This window comes from Chelonoidis abingdonii, chromosome 1 (assembly GCF_003597395.2).
Source record: "Chelonoidis abingdonii isolate Lonesome George chromosome 1, CheloAbing_2.0, whole genome shotgun sequence".
In the NCBI taxonomy this organism is placed as follows: domain Eukaryota; kingdom Metazoa; phylum Chordata; order Testudines; family Testudinidae; genus Chelonoidis; species Chelonoidis abingdonii.
In genome coordinates, this window is record NC_133769.1 from 216,605,532 (window position 1) to 216,618,942 (window position 13,411).

Below are 13,411 nucleotides of genomic sequence, written 5' to 3' on the forward strand. Positions count from 1 at the left end.
GACAGGTCAGGGATTCTGAGAAGGGGCGTGTAGTCGGGGGGCAGGAAGTGGATGAGGGTCAGATAGGGGGCAGGGCCAGGCTGTTTGGGAGGCATAGCCTTCCCTACCCTAAAGCTCATTCAGCAGTTTGAGGCTTGCAGAAGAGCCAAGCTGTTAGCTTTTCTTCTAGGGCTAGCCATCCGTTTACTTCTCAAATCCAAAATTATAAGGTCTATTATTAGATTTCAGTGCCATATGGAGATTCATGTTATAGGGAGCGGTACTTCTTTAAATTAGCCACTGGGGGGAGCGGATCAATGAGAACGAGCAAATATGCCTTCTCAACCCTACGAAGGGAGACGCCCACCTCCATGCATTCCACTGGAGCTCTAGAGGGTGGTTAATTCAGTGGTTCTCAAACTTGTATACTGGACTCTCTGTTCTAGCAAACTATCTGGGTGGCGACTCCACTGAAGCCCGATGGCCCCTTATAAATTAAAAAACTTTTTAATATATTTAAACACTATCTATAAATTATGACAGGCAAGGGGGGTTTTGAGAGAGGGCTGACCGTTGCAACCCCAGTAATAACTTGTACCCCTGAGATGGTGAGTCTGACCCCAGTTTTGAAGAATCCTGGGTTTAATGTTCATTTTTAGGGCACCTGATCTATTCACATGCATGTGCTTTTTGAGCATGTTCAGTTTTTCACAACATAGGCTTCATCCCAGATTCTGGACAGGCGTCGAATGTGAATCGTGGATATGTACATATACTATATAAAGACAAACCAAGTACGTCTCCACTTTGTGAGGGACCCATGGACTAGTCTCTAGATACGATTAAATGCGTGTGGTTAAATTCTAATGGCTATTAGTGAGGATGGGTAGAATGGCCTTGTTGTCAGAGGGTGGATGATGGATGGCAGTAGAGGTCACTTGATCTATTACTGTTAGTTTATCCCTCTGGGGCCTGGCATTGGCCATGTCAGTACGACAGGTGACTGCTGGATGACGTTGGTTTGACCCAGTATGGCTGTCTCTATGTTCTAACCCAGTCCCGTCAACCTTTGTGACGAGCAGCACATTAATGTTCAGAAGGAGGTGGTGGGCCAACAATTTTTCAAGGCTTATTTGTTTTGTACATTAAATAATACAACAAACATATTAATATTACATAATATAGAATCAGAGAGAAGAGAGAAGCTGGAGAAAAGCACGAGACAGAGAACACTGGTGCCTGCAGCCCTGGGTACTCTGTCCCCAGCTGGTGCGGGGCCAGATTCTCTTCTCTGCTGGCACTAATGGGCCCCGACCTGCCGGGGACCGAGAACACCAGCACTTGCAGCCCAGAGTTTCTCTGTCCTGGAGCGCGGGCCGCGGCTTCTCTCCAGCTTAAGCACGGACCGCACTGCAGGGACCTAGAACACCAGTGCCCGCAGCCCCAGAGTTCTCTGTCCCTGGCAGGCGTGGGGCTGCAGCTTCTCTCCCTGCTGGGAACTAGGCAGGCCCCGCACCTGCGGAAACAGAGAACATCGTGCCTCAGCCTGAGTTCTCTGTCCCCAGCAGTGTGCCTTCTGGCACTAGTGGATGCACATAAATGCCCTGGCGGGCACCATGGAACTGTGGGCACCAGACGCTGGGAAAGTCTTCTTAACCTAATGAACCCAAAGTTATGGAGACAGATATGAGTCAAGGAAGAGCAGCAGAAGTAGAGAACCTGGGAAAAATCTCTGACTGGATGGCTCGGGCATTTGGTCACAAGCTGAGGTAGTTCAATGAAGATTTTGGATTTTTTTTAAGCAGAATTTGTTTATTGTTTCTTTAAACAATCAAACCCAGCAAGCGGCAAATATTTGGCCACACACTTCTGAAACCTCAAACCATATTCAGGTTTTGGCAGACTAATTTCAGCTTTTCAATTAAAAACCCACAACAAATTTTGAAGGAAAGCAGACATTGTCCATGATTTTTTTTCTGCTTTTTAAAAACCCCTAGTTTTCGATCCAGAAAAAGTTTTGACGGAAAGTATTTATCCAACCCTTTTAATGAGCTTTAGTGCCTTTTAGCACTAGCTGATGCTGAGAACCAGAGATACCTTGTAAAGAAGTTCTCTCAAAACTGGGTTTGTGCCGAAATGCAGAAGGTTTATTTTTTCCAGGGCCGCCCGTGGATGCGGAGCAAGTGGGGTAATTTGCGCCGAGCCCCACAGGGGCCCCCAAGAGAATATACTATTGTATAGTATTGCAACTTTTTTTATGGAAGGGGCACCTGAAATTGCTTTGCCCCAGGCCCCCTGAATCCTCTGGGCGGCTCTGGCACATGGCATTTGCTATGTTACATAGTACCTAGTTGCCAGGTGGATGCCCAGCAAGCAGTTTGTAATGTTACCAGCTATTGAAGGGAAAACAGAAAATCCTTAATACAGATCTTGGCAGGTCAATAAAGAAGTAACTGTATTTTACATATTTTGTTTGTTGGTTCAGGAATAATCAAGCTAGTCTTACAAAGAACAATCCATTTCAAAATCAAGAACAACCTTATGGTAGTATATCCAGTTGATACTGCATGAAATGTCAATCATCACCCTTGATTATATTTAAATTTGGGGGGAGGTGAGAAGGAGAATTACCTGTGTGCATATTCTTATAATATTTTAAATAACTAGTGGTCGGGGTGGAGTGGAAATGTGGTGCTGCTACTATCTACTACTGTGAAAGCTGGCTGACCCCCCTTAATAGATTACAAGCGGCCAGTGGGGGGCGGGGGTGAGTACTGCTCATGGACACAGTAACCTGAATTTTTGCACTCTCTCTTTTCCTCTGCCTCAAGGCAGGAAGATCCTGCTCCAAACCAGTCAGTACTACCCAGATAACGGGAACATGAGATTTTACACTTACCAATCAAGTATTAACACGCAAGGGTCTTTGTCTGAATGTATATGAAAGGTTTGTGAAATTTGTGTAAGACAGAGTCTTTTGTACCAAGGTACAGGCTCTCCTTTTTTCTGCAGAATAAAGCATTTTTTCCTTATCCCTGTCAGGCTGTTAATTGGCTCTCAGCTAGGCAGACCCGATATTTCGGTAACAACTCAGCACAGCATTTTATACCCAACAGAATCATTGTTCAGGTGTACTGCCCTCAGCCCATACTGCATAACACACAGGGGCCAAGCGAGCTCTCGCCCTTATTTACAAATGGTGTCTTACATCACAAAGGGTGCCTGTAAGGAGGCGCCCTGGCTCCCCGTCGCACCTGAGGGGGACGAGCCAGAGCAGGCACCTCCGTGGGCGGAGCCAACGCCGCCTGTCCCCGTCCCTTGGAAGTCAAGGGGCGGGACAGGAAGTATAAAAGCCCAGCCCCAGAGCTCAGTTGCAGCCCGGCTGCCGAAGAGGACAGATGCTGAGGTCCAAGCTCCGGCTGGGCCCAGCCTGCCCCGTGCTCGCTATCTGGAGGAGCGCTGGCCGGACCTACCTCGTGCCTGGTATCCGGAGGACCCCCAACTTGACCTGCCCTGTGCTTGCTATCCGGAGGAGCCCTGGCCGGACCTGCCTCGTGCCCGGTATCCAGAGGACCCCCAACCTGACCTGCCCTGCACTCGCTATCCGGAAGAGCCATTGGAGTGTCCTGCCTCCCAGCATCCAGAGGAACCCATGGTCTGGGACCCCCCGAACTACGCCAGCGGAGGCCAGGTACAGGGAGAGGGGGGAATGGGAAGTAGCCCGGGGGTAGCTGACCCCAGTCTGGCTCCTGGGGACTTTGAACCCATGTCGGTGTGTTGCGGCCTGGATTCCCCACTGACTGCAGCGAACCCTTGTCGCTGCTAGGGCCCCAGGCTGGGGCGCAATGGAGTGGGAGGGCCTGCGTCCCCCCTGCCACCCGTCCAAGGGTGGCAGATTCCCCCTCCCCCTGGCCTGAGGAGGCCTTCTGTACAGACTCACCGCTTGTACTGTGATGTTTGCTCAGCCCTGAGCTGAGCCTCAACTGTTTGCTGCCCCACCCTGACCAAGGGCTTGGGCCTATAGACTCTGTTTGCTCAGCCCCTGAGTGCAAGAGGCTGAGCCTGAACTATTTGCTGCCGCCCCCCCCCCAAGGCCGGGCTTAGGCGCTGTGCTTGGGGGTCGCCCCTATTACTGGTTTCTTGAGCCCCTAGACCCTGATGGGGTGGCCCAATGTCGCGGACTGCTGTGCCTGAGGAGGCGCCCTGGCTCCCCGCCGCACCTGAGGGGGACGAGCCCCAGCACGACCGGCTTACAGTGCCACTCCTGGCAGATAGACATTCTAGAACAGACCAGTGAAGAAAGCCATCTTCCGCTATGGAAATTGTCAGCAAGTGAAAAGCAAACACCTTAGCGCTGATGAAGCCCAGAGCCTCACAAGATAGGGACTGTGCAGCCCATGTGTCCTCCCTCTCCCGCCCCCCCCCCCCAAACAAACCCGGATGAGGCAGGCCAGTCCCGTCCTGCTCTCCTCAATCCCCATCTCTCTGCCCAGCCAGTCCCGCCCCCCCCCCCCAAAAACCCTAGTTCATTTTGCTCTGCTCTGAGTTAGTAGTTGCATTACAATAATGAAGAATTAATCCACTGCCCTATGCCTTTATTTAGCTAACTCACTCAGTTAGAAACCACAAACTGGTGCCAAGAAGATTTCCTCAGATTTTTCCCCTAACACTCTGGATGTTCAGCATGTTGATGGAGAAAGCTGCTTTTTGTTTGTTTTATCACAAAGTATATATGAAAGTTTTGCAGGATTGTTAATTATCTAGCAAACAGCTCCGTCGTGTATCCTCCAGATGAGAATGTTGTTTAGCTGGAGACCATTAGTAATTATAGCCTTTCAAAACCTAATTCAGTTTTACTCCGGTGCACACATCAGCAAATTCTCTTAGGTTAAATATTTAGTAATGTAGAATCCATGTAGCAAAAGTACAACAGGATGGTTAGAAAACACCCTGCCCCTAAACACACTATTATTCATAAAGCACCATAAATGCATATGAGGGTTTGAGCAGAAATACTGTCACTCTGCTTGTAAAAGAGCCTGCAATCAGACACAGACTAAAACAAAACACTGGCAACATGTTTACAGGCCGTCAGGAAGGAGGAGAAGGAGGAAGCTAAGTGACACTACAGAGGGACTCCCACTGAGAAATGCAGTGAAATCAAAGCCTGGGAACAAATTAAATCCTGTTCAGACTGGTTTCTTCTCTTGGACTGGTGTCCTTGCTCAGCCTACTTTACCAACGTTTCGCTTTAGTCTAGCAACTGAAAATTGCTAGCCTGAAGATTTTTCTTTACCTCAGTAAGTTGCTTAATGGAAATGAATATCATTTGGGAAAGATATTTTTCCAGCTCCGAGGGTAGTGCCAGCAAGCAACACACAAACAAATGGAATAGATATGAAAGTCTATAATGTCTTAAAATGAAGTTAACTTATTATGTATTTAACATTAAATCGTAGCCTTTTAACCAAAAATAAACTTCCAAGAAGGCTTGAAGAAAGCTTTTAAAGACCTGCAAACAACCACACAACTTTAAAACTTTGGGGGTTTTTTTTTGTTTTTTTTTTAAAGCACCACAAACAAGACGATACAAATTTGGTACATGATTTAGTACATTACCAAATCAAGTTTTACTCTGCAAACTGTCAGGGATGTATGTATAAGGCGTATGTTGGGGAAATTCTCTTTATTTAAAAAAAAGGAGAATAGTTGGTCTTAATAGCTTTGTCAGATCAGTTACAATGAGTAGCTCGTGGTTATTTGGGGCATCTATGGATGACTTACTAATTCTGGTTGATATTAGAATCCGCTATATCATGGAATGCCTCAGTGGATGTGGAGTCAGCCATGTTCTCTCAGGGCTGTGTAATTTGTCCCCAGACCTGGGACAACAGAGAGGCATTAACCTTAATGACTGTGGTCTGATTGAACAAGGAGTATGGTAAAGAGAGGTGCCTGAGCAGGGAAACCAGTTCACCCAAGTTTGTTTGCAGAGCTAGGGTTTGGCGAGAGGAAAAATACCCCAAATATAAGAACAAAGAACCAAACACTGGATCTTAAAGCCATCAAGCCTCAGGCATTAAGGGGGAACATACAGGAAGCTTGTGTAGGAGAGAGGAGCATGCTTTTGTAGCAGAGGGATCCTATTGAACTGTGGTATCAGCTAAAGTCAAAGGAAGCTGGGGGTGGGGTGGGAAGGAGGGATTCCATGATTTGGAGGTGAAGCATGAGCTGCAGAAGGATCCTGGACACCCCAGAGGATTCTGACCAAAACCTCAAAGAATGCTCCAGAGTGGTGAGGAAACAGAGGTTCTGGATCTGTATATCTCCTGCACAGGGTAAGTAAAGAATAATTGTGTCTAGAACCCTTTGCAAAGCCTACCTGTGTGTCCGTTTGCTTCACCGGTCATGTGCCCCTGAGGAGTTAAACTGTGACCCAAGAGTCCCTGGAATGCTGGGCAAGGGTGTGCTTCAGTTACTGGGGAGTCAGCCCCAGAGCCTAGTACAGCTATGTGGTAGGGCCCCATTTTCATGAAGAGATAATCAGAAATGTGCCAGAGAGGCCAAAGGAAAAGAGCGCTGCAGCCTACTGGGAACAAGGGAACATTAAGAGCAAATGAGCCGAGCATGGTTATTAGCCAAGGCTGCTTGCGCTGTGTAAAAGAAAGCTACTGCTGAGACCAGACGAGACTGCCTTAAGAATCAGAGATTTGATACAGGTCCATAACTGACAATCTTGCCTATGTCATGTGCTTGTTTCTGGACCACACCAGTCATCTTGTTAGTGGAATCAATGGCTCCTTGCTGGAGCTTGTTGATAGGTATTCTCTCGAGTTTGTGTTTTGTTTTTTTCATTCTGTTTGCTTGAGCTAAAGGCCCAGAGTAGAAGCTAACTCTTTAATCATGGATCATAGAACTCACGAGGAAAAACGTACTGGAGGTTCCGTCATCTGATTCCTTCAACTCTAATCCTTCCCATGAGAAAAAAATCAAAACAGAAGACTCTAGTGAAATATTCATTTCAACTTTTTACTGTTTCCCCTCTGCGTCTCTTTTTCGGAGGCAGTTCAAGGAGCAGAAGGGAAAAGGGAGGATCACAAGGAGACTGGAGAAAGCTTTGTATATAGTTAGGATAGCCCAAATCCTTGCTGTGGCTGAAGATATTAAGTATACTGCTGCGAACAATTCTGAGACAAAGGTCCTGAAGTCAGCAAGGCAGGGAAACTGACATCTGTACCATCTGTCCCCCCTCTGTGCATCTGAGGTGGAAGAGTCAACGGTTTGCTTTGAATAAATTGAATTTCACTAACTGAATCTCTTTATCTAGGCGCTTACAAGGTGATGCAAATCATTATCTAGGTGCTAGTACAGAAAATTAAAAAGACAAGAAAATACCAAAGACCATGAAAGGAGTTCTACACTCTAACAGAGTCTCTTTATTTTGTCTTTGAGGCAAGGACTTGGTGAAAAGATAAACTTGCATTTCAACCTGAACTCAGAGTAGGGCTTAGTCAGATCTCCTCTGGTAGGATGTTCCACAGCATAGACACCTATAACTAGAATGCCCTGACTAGAGTTCATCATAGTTTCACCCTGAGTCTTTATAGTTTCTTTGTTCTAGAAAGAGGCCTATCTAGCTAGGTATTTATACGTTGGGATACCCTCCAGGATCTTTCAACTTGACTAATCCAGAACACCTTGTCCAGTTCTCCGAGAATGCTTCATCCTGTTCTCTGGGATCCAAAAAATACTCAGTTCAACTCATATATAATCACTCAAGTTCCTTTATTTGGCATACATCCAAAGCTACATAGAAAATTTCTTCCTTTATATACATTTGCACAGTACATTGCATCACAGGTTTTAGAATTGGCTTGGTTATATTGCAGGAACCAATCCCTGTGCAGTGTGCTCTGTCCATGTATTGGCCACAGTCATCCTACTCTGTCTCATCTCTACGTTTCTGATTTTTCTTGTCCATTGCTAATAAACAGTTCCATGACTGTTCTCCCTCTTATCTTAGCTGGTTCGGACATTGTTTTTTAGTGTACTGACCTATTTACTTATCTCATTTAGCACATTCTGTTTTCAGCCTAATGATCTGCTTACCTTGCTAATTCTATCCTCCAAGAAATGAGGCCTCCCTCCATGTGTTAGTTACTCATTTCAGGCCAGGCCTCAGCTACATCATACTGTGATCATCACAAAAGTATCTGAGCTCCTAGTACAGCTCCCAGTGTCAAAACAGCTAGCACAGGGGTCACCCTGCTCTTGCAGGATCATAGCTTTTCCTTTAATCTGTATGGTTTATCTGCTGTCTCAACTCTTAGAGCTGATGAGGTACAGTAACTCCTCACTTAACATTGTAGTTATGTTCCTCAAAAACGCAACTTTAAGCAAAACGATGTTAAGCGAATCCAATTTCCCCATAGGAATTAATGTAAATTAGGTGGTTAGGTTCCAGGGACATTTTTTTAAAAAAAAACAAAAACAAAAACCTCTCTCTCTCTCTCTCTGGTACCCAGTGATGATGATTGTGAAGCTTGGTTGAGGTAAAGGAGTCAGAGTGTAGGATATTTCCCAGAAAATGTCTTACTGCTAAATGATGAACTAGCACTCGGCTGAGCCTTCAAGGGTTAACTCCAACACTCTACAAGGCAGCAGGAATGGAGGAAGGGGAGACAGGATCGCAGAGACACACACAGAGAGAGATGTGCATTTTCCCTTTAAGTACACTGATCCTACTTTTAAGTACACTGCCTTGTTAATTAGATCGGCTTGCTGAGACCACAGCTGCTGCCAGCAAGCTTTCCCTGTCCTGAGCCCTGTCATGTGTCGTCCCCCCCCCCCCCCCCCCCGTGCTATGGAAGATGGGGTAAGCGGAGAGCCGGGGGGAGGGGGACATCCTGACATTAGCCCCCCTCTTCTTTCCATCCCCTTGCACAGCAAGTAGGAGTCTGGGGGAGCAGCTCCAAGGCAGAGGGCAGGAGCAGCACATGGCAGTGGGGGAGGGACAGCTGAACTGTGGTCAATTGATAGCCTGCTGGGCAGCTGCTGCACAGGGACCTTAGGGGAGCGGCGAGCTGATAGGGGGTTGCCAGTCCACCCTGGTTCCAAGGCCCCATCAGCTAGCTGCAACGGGCTGCTCTTCCTGAAAGCGGTGGACAAAGCAGGATGCTGTCAAATGACATTAGAAGGGAGCATTGCGCAACTTTGAAGAGCATGTTCTCTAACTGATCAGCAATGAAACAACGTTAACCAGGACGACTTTAAGTGAGGAGTTACTGTTTAGCAAACTGCTACCACACAGCTCTCAAAAAAAACACAGAATGGTTGGAGGGAAATGGGGAGTAATGCTGACAAGAAAGGTGAAACACTCACTCCCAAGTCAGAAGGATATTCATCAGTCCAAAGGGTTACATTTTCAGCCCATAGCCTACACTTTTTTGTCTGCATCTGACAGGCACAAACTACACAAGTGCCTGAATAAATGGGAGAAAGGGATGCTGTGGGAGTTAACTCTAACACGAGGGCCGGTATTAGAATGGTTACAGTGTATACACAGTTGCTTGGGCATCCCTTTATTTGGGCAATTTTTCTCACACCTATAAGGACACTTGGACAGAAGCCCAGCTGAAAAAAAAAAAAGCCCCTTAAACTTCCTCATTTGGACATTTAGCTGTGCCCCTGCAGTGTCAGAACATCTGGTGGGGTGGGGGAGACACTAAATCATATTGGTACTTACCCTGCTTAAAATCTGTAGACTGCTTCTAAGCTCTGAGTACATAGTGCTGGCAGTGCTGCTGCACCCCATCGCTTGAAGTGGCTTCTATTATATACAGGGTTCACAGCTTGGTTCTATGGCTCTCAACACCCCCACTATACAAATTGTTACAGCATCACTGTAATCACCCAGAGGGAGGGCTACTGCTCATGAACTTGTCTCAGCTTTCCATTAAAGACTCCATCCGTTGTTTGTTGTTTGTTTGTTTGTTTTTTGTTTTTCTAATACCAAGATATTATCAACAAAATACATAAGGGTGTTTTTTTAAATACATGAACTTAGCCTACCTGTCCCTTTAGAATTGCACTTTAAAAACTATTTTAAAAATACTTGATCTAGAAACAAATAACATTGCAGACTGGCTGTGAAAAACACAAGAGTTTAAAGTATACTTCAAGTGATAAACACAGGAAAAGCAAGAAAACAGATTAGAAGAGACGTGCTTTTGTTGTAATCAGTTAGAAAAGGACATTGTGAACTTGAATAAAATTTCTGTTTAATTTTTATTTATTTATTTATTTATTTTTACAACTAACAGTACCATAACAGATCTTAAAGGAAAAAATCTTTTTTCAGTTTCTTTACTTTGACTCTTTGTGTATGGCCAGTCAGTTTTCCCTGTGCTCTGTCATCACAACAGGAACAAAAACCACATTTAAATAAATAGGAAAGGGGTAGGGCTGTAGTATCTCAAAGTATTTTTTACTCTTTCATATACTGACTAGATTTCAAGATGGTGTCTCTTTCAACAACAGTGTCGGTCCTATAATTTAGGTACCTGGAGTAATATTCTTAATAGCCAAATATACATTCTGGTACCTGTGTCTTTTCTGTCCCCAGCTCTGATGTTTTTAATAAAGATTCCATAGGGGTCTGCGTGCATGATGCATTGCAGAATTGGGGCATCTGTACTAAGTGAAAGTAACTCCATTTTTTACATTTGGTCCTCTTAAAACCACTTTATTACTTTAATAATACCACATACTTTAATAATATGGAGTTTGCATGCCACTACAACAGCTTTAAAATTATTTGTCATTTTCTTATTTTTGCTCTCCCCGTTCTGAGCTGACTGGTTCCCCAGTTTCTTTATATGGTTTCTATCAGGCACAATATTTTGTACAGAATATTTACCTATGACACTGAACAGGTTGGTAATTTCTAGGAACTGACGTTATAACAGATCAACAGTTAATCTTAATGGGAACCTGACGTCGGGTTCCATAACCAATAGATTAAATAATGGAAATTTATTTCTTTTCAGAAAGAATGAGGAAATTATGCATTAAACAGATTGACCTTCCTATAGGGTCAGTGTTCATCAGATTTCCAATTGCTTTTGCAGTCTGAACCACATCATTGGGGGCATTAGCTTCAGTCTTTTAACACTAGGTAGGCAAAGAAACATTCTTCATGTTAATCATGTGGAATTCTATTCCCATGGGTTACTGCACGGCAGTGCAGATTACTGGTAAAGTTTGCTCATTTCCCAAGCTTCTGATCTTAACTCTAACAAGCATTATATGAACGATAACAATGGATTTCCATTGCTTATACACAAACAAAAACAGAACAAGTGGCTTTCATCCTTTTCTTTTTAAACGTCAGTTAGGAGCAGGCCAGAGGACGGTAGTGGCAGAAAGAGAACAAGCAGGAAATAGTAAAGGAGTCTCAGAGAAATGCTCCCTCCCTCTCCCCCACCCCCACCAAAGAGCTCCTCTTTGTCTCCTCCCCACAAAGAGAATCTTCTGATTAAATTTTTTAAGACATATCATGAAATGGTTCCATCTTATCAACATCTTATTGTCTGAGATCAAAATCTCCTTCTTTACACAGATTCTATGGCTCCTCCCCTTGCTTCTATTCTTCTTTATGGAATGTTTTCACTTCAGTTTCTGCCACAGCGGGAGGCCACGCTTTTCCTATAAGTTTCCTAAGAAAAAGAATAGGGTTTGATGAAAAAGGAAGATGCCCTCACTGAGTTACAGGCCTATATCTACAAAGACAGAAGTTTATGGGCCTCTTTAAGGGAGGACATGGGAATTTTAGAACAAGTAGGCCTACAATTTAGTACATTAGTACATATGATAAGACTATCTTCCCTGAATTAGTTTGCAGCACAACTTTACTATAGAAAACACTAGACCTGCCCCAGCACGCACTGCCTGTTTTGTATCAATGTGTTTGCTTCATTTTTGAAAAGTCAGGTCTAATCTATTGTACATATTTTGAGAGAGGTCTAATCAAAAGAAAGTTTGTGCCCCTAATGCTCAGGCATTGCCATTATGTTGCTTTTTTTTTTTTTTTTTTTAAGTCCTTTATTCCTGCTCTGCAACTGTAAGCAGCAAATATCTCCAGTGGCTGGTGATGGGACACTATATGGGGAGGCCTCTGAGTTGCTTCAGACAATTCTTTCCCAGGTGTCTGGCTGGTGGGTCTTGCCCACATGCTCAGGGTCTAAATGATTGCCATATTTGGGATCAGGAAGGAGTTTTTCCCCTGGTCAGATTGGCAGACTCTTGTGGGGGTTTCACTTTCCTCTGCAGCTTGGGGGCACGGGTCACTTGCAGGCTTAAACTAGTGTAATTGGCAGATTCTTTGTAACTTGAAGTCTTTAAATCATGATTTGAGGACTTTGGTAACTCAGCCAAAAGTTACGGGTCTGTTACAGGAGTGGGTCGGTGAGGTCCTCTGGCCTGAAATGTGCATGAGGTCAGACTATCAGGGGTTCTCACAACAAAATTTTTGGTGGCCTCAGAGTTCAGTTACCAACTGTTGCTGGTGACTGCTCTGACAAATTTTCCTAACATACCTAATTAACTTTAGGAAAAATAAATAATTATGCACAGATACATGTCCAGATCATTGTAATTCATTTATGTAGGGGTTTGGGGTTTTTTTTTGCAGACACAATAATAAAAATAATGTTCAGTTGTATTTTGGTGCACCTGTCCTCTGCTGCCTCCCCCAGTCCCCCTTCCTCCCCAATCACTCTAATCCTCGCTGCCTCCCACCACCTTGCCAGCCTCCCCATTGCCCCTCCAGGCCCCACTGCTCCCTCCCCATTGCCCTTAGCTCCCTTCCACGGTCTTACACCCCAGGCTCACCCCGCTCCTTGTCTTGACCATGGTGCTCACTAAGGCCAGTCCTGCTGAAGTCCCACTACCCTGGGCTGAAACCCAGAGCCCAATGGCTGAAATGAGGACGTGGTTTTCAAAGCCCGAAGTCCCACAGCTGAAGCTGAGGGACTGGAGACTGAAGCACAGAGCCTGCCGCCAGAGCTCCATGGCTAAAGCCAAGGAAGGGCCTGCCTTGCCCCCTCCCCCATCTCTGCCCAGGAGGCTATTGTGGCTGCAGGAAACCCCCTGGTGGCTGCATGTAGCCCCTTCCAAAAATAGACACAATAAAATGGAGCATTGTCATCTAGTGAGTTACTGATCCACAACTTAAAAGATATTCTCTATTGCAGTGGTTCTCAACAAGGGGTACATATACCCTAGGGGTAACACAGAGGTCTTTTAAGGGCTACAGCAACTCATCTAGATATGTGCCTGGTTTTACAACAGGCTACATAAAAAGCACTAGTGAAGTCAGTACAAACTAAAATTTCATACAGACAATGGCTTGTTTATACTGTTCTATATACTC